Raw genomic sequence first — 3,835 nt, 5'->3', positions numbered from 1 at the left:
ACCAGTTTACACCTGCAACATCAGTGAAGATAGACTGGTTTAAAAATGGTGGAATCTGGTCTAAGATAGACCTGGATTGATGTGGTCTCAGACTTAATCAATTTAGTTTAGATTGGTATATCAAACTTCTGTACCAGATCCCCTACCAGCTCAAGTTAAGTCACCAGCATCCCAGACTACTTTATGGCTTCTCACTAGGTCCCCCTCACAGGGAGGTTTGCTAGCAGCTGACCCACACTTGGCTGCTGTAGCTGAGCACTTAGCTGGCCCCAGCCCACACCTGGGCTCTCACAGAGCTGAATCAGTGAAGCCCTTTTGCTCAGCCCAGCCCAGCCCAGCCCAGCCCAGCCCAGCCTCCTGCTTTCAGCCAGCTGTGAGCTGCAGCAAGGGGTCAGGTTGGGGGAGCCAAGGGAGTGTTTGTAGCTCAGGATTTTCCATCTTTATATGATGTCCCTAGGTGGAGAAGCAAGAAGAGGTGCTCCACAGAAGGAAGGGTTGGGCCATTTGGAGCTCTGGTGAGCTGCAGGTGATGGTGCCAGCAGGTGCCTGGGATTCCCACCCATATGGCTGGGAAAGAGGCAGCCTGCAGAAGGACTGACTGGGCTCTGGCAAATGGCAGAGCTCTGGCAAATGCCAGGTGGCAGCAAGAGGTGTCCAGCACAATTGCAGAAATCACAATTGTAGGGATTGTGCTGGGCACCTCCTTCTGCTACCTGCCATTCACCAGAGCTCCAAGATACCCTATCCTGCTTTCTGTGGAACGCATCCCCCCTCCCCCCGCAACTGGTTGGGCTGCCAGTTATGCCATGGTGATTCTCCTGGAAGCCTAGGGCTGGGTGTGGGGGAGGTTCTACAGTGCCCAGCAGCCAATTGGGGTGGCTCAGCTACTTGGCTCCACTCAGCAGTCTCCCACAGTGTGGGGAGCCTATGGGGCATGGTGGTGGGCATTCAAGAGCACCCCCAACCTGCTTGCCTGACCATCAAAGAACAAGCATATGTTCTGTTCACTTCTGATCTAACATATGCCACTTACAGAAACCTGGATAGCTTAGATCAACTCCACCTTAGGTTTTTTGAACATCTGTACTTAGCAGTGACAATGTGTAGGAGATGCATGGGGGTGCACATGCACCCCCTGAGAGGTCTGGTGCACCCCCTGACAGGTTGTGTTCCCCACTTTGGTGATGGGCAGGGGGGCAGGTGGGAGCATTGGTGCCTCCCATCCCTCCCCCTGCCCCCGCCCTGCAAGTGCTGGCTGGGGAGTGGAGCTTCCAGGAGTGCCACAGCCACTTCTGGGAGCACCATGGCCACTTCCCAGTTAGCATGATCAGCCGCAGAGGGATCCCCCCACTACTGGTAGGCACGATTGGCCATGGGCCCCACCCCCTCCCATTGCTGACTGGTCACTGGGGGGTATGTACCTCCCCTGACTCGGGTGGCACCAGTCACCCATGGTACTTATAGAGGTATCAGAATAAGAATATTTCTGAGAATGACTGGAACTTAACGTGTCTTTTTTCTGGGAGATGATCCTTAGCTTTTTCTGTACCAACATCCTTTAGCATCAGGACACCCTGATTGTCTCTCTTCTCCTAAAAATATTAGAAGATGCTACGGTTCTGTTCTTTAAGGTGGCAGGCAACTCCTGAAGGTATTGAGCTCTAGTTTCTATTCCTTAGAGAATGGAAGCATTAGATGCCATTACTTCGACTTGAAAGAAACTAGCTATGCAAAAGGAATCCTCATCCCTCTAGAAGCTAACTTTGCCAGTAACAGAAACAGTAAATTCAGAGGTGAGGGTGAGCCTGAGTTTGTTCAATTTGCATCATCTTCCATCATAATGCCATATGTATTAACCACTTTTAGAATTGGAACAATCCCTTTTATTAACATATGCTTTGCCTAGGCACCATCTTTTAATTTAATCACAGAATTTATCCAATATGCCCAAAAGCAGACTACTCACCAAAGATGTGGGAGACGTAGGTTCAATTCCTTCCTTTGCATATTGATATTAAATTCCACATATTTCACATCCGCAGGAGCTGTGATTGGAAACCAGCTGTCCAGCTTAAAAGTGCATATCTTTAACTACCCTATGCTAGGGAGTGATTCTTGTTTACTTGCTCTCTCTCCCAATAACTGTTTTAAGGGTCTTGTCACACGTTACACTTATGATGTATTAACTGCACTTAAAACACAGGTGTCCACGTGTTCAAGTAGTAAAACATATGCTAAGTGTGATCATATTTTGCTATGTATGACTGCATCATAGCATATTTAGGACTTTTTAGGGGAGGAGTATCTTTAGATAGTATTATGTAATACGTGTTCAGTTATCGTCCAACTGTTCCACTCCATAGACATACCAGCATATCTTGTTCATTGGTGGTCCCAGCTCTGGCACTGAGCAGAGTCTTGAATCAGCTCTGTGTAGTCTTCCACTATCGCACATTACACTTAGAGATCATAATAAACATTATCTTGCGACTACTCAGAACATTTTTTAACTTCTAATATAGCACGGTAATGCCTACTACCATCCAGATAAAATGCATGGTAAATGTCCTGTGCTATATGAAGTGGAATAGTGCTATAATCACTCCTGTTGGCAACGGTCTCTGAAAGACTATATAGATTGACAGTACAGGTTCTTCCTGATTATGAGAGGTGGTTTGTTTTCTCTCTCATTTTTTTCCCTCGTTTCACTCCTCCCCTCCCTTCTCTGCCCATTATTGTCCTAATTTCCACCTATTTACATTCTCACTGACATCCTGTCACACTTTTAGCTTTTTTCATTCCTTAGAAATTTCAGAACAGCAGAGTCTCCCTATGCCTGAAGAAGGGTACTTGTTCCCGAAAACTTGCAAAGAACTTTGTTCCAACTACTCAGTTGGTCTAATAAAAGATATCTACTAATATCTAATAAAAGATATATCTACCCAAGGAACCTTGCCTGCCTATGTCCTTAGATCAACATGGCGACACCAAAAACCCTGCAGCATGGGTGACCCAGGCATAGAAGCACACCATTGTTGTTTCTCTTCCCGAAGTCAATATAATTATTTACTACATATTCATCCTTATGATTATTTACAGCTCTTGTACAGAAAATGAACTGCGGTACAAAGAGTTTATGTAGCTTGCCAAAATCCTGCAGAATGCATATAACAGAGTCTGGAAGAAGCCAAAGATTTTCTCAAGTTCCAGGCTGTGCATTCATCACATGTCTGTGCATCTTCTCATTGTCTCATCTCTTAATAGATGGAAGCAGGTGATGTCAGTAATGTTTTAGTTTCATATAAATATGGACTGTATTACTTGGGCTTCACTGAAGAAGAGGATGAAAACAGACCTTAACATTCTATAATACACTGTCCAGGTATCATACAAAAGAAGCTAAGCTCCAAGGCTATTTTCTATCTAATTTATAAAATTAAATCACAAATGTCATCCCATATAAATGGCCATATGTTGGAAAGTGATTCACATTATAAAAGACAAGATGTATATGAATTCTGTGAAATTGCAAGCAGGGACATTAATTACATCTGAATTATTGGCAGACCTTGCCCATCCCCAGTACCTTTAGCCAAATGAAAAAAAATATTTAACCTTTGATATGATACATGATGATTCAAGAGCAACTACAAATACATAACTAGACTATTTTTAAAATAAGCTAATTTCATTTTAGACCACTGAATTTGACCAATACATTGGAATAGGATTTGTGCCTGCAAGTTTCAGTCTCATTACTAGTGGACAGAAGTTTGCATCATACAAACTGCAGTCATCCATGATTCTATATTAGCTTGATGATTTGCTAATGTCA

At 44.2% G+C, this 3,835-nt stretch overlaps 1 long non-coding RNA gene across 2 annotated transcripts in view; it reads left to right on the top strand.

The window, feature by feature from the left end:
• Nucleotides 1-3,835, top strand: part of LOC109303558 — a 184,343-nt gene that overhangs the window by 177,597 nt on the left and 2,911 nt on the right. For both annotated transcript variants that reach the window (XR_002099157.1, XR_002099156.1), the window contains exon 3: nt 2,043-2,077. This is a non-coding gene — a long non-coding RNA (uncharacterized LOC109303558). The remainder of the gene's footprint in view (nt 1-2,042; nt 2,078-3,835) is intronic.

The sequence above is a fragment of the Gavialis gangeticus genome, unplaced genomic scaffold, assembly GCF_001723915.1.
Source record: "Gavialis gangeticus isolate Ggan-Ray unplaced genomic scaffold, GavGan_comp1, whole genome shotgun sequence".
Taxonomy (NCBI): domain Eukaryota; kingdom Metazoa; phylum Chordata; order Crocodylia; family Gavialidae; genus Gavialis; species Gavialis gangeticus.
The sequence above is the reverse complement of the archived record's forward strand: the minus strand, read 5'-3'. Positions and strand labels throughout refer to the sequence as shown.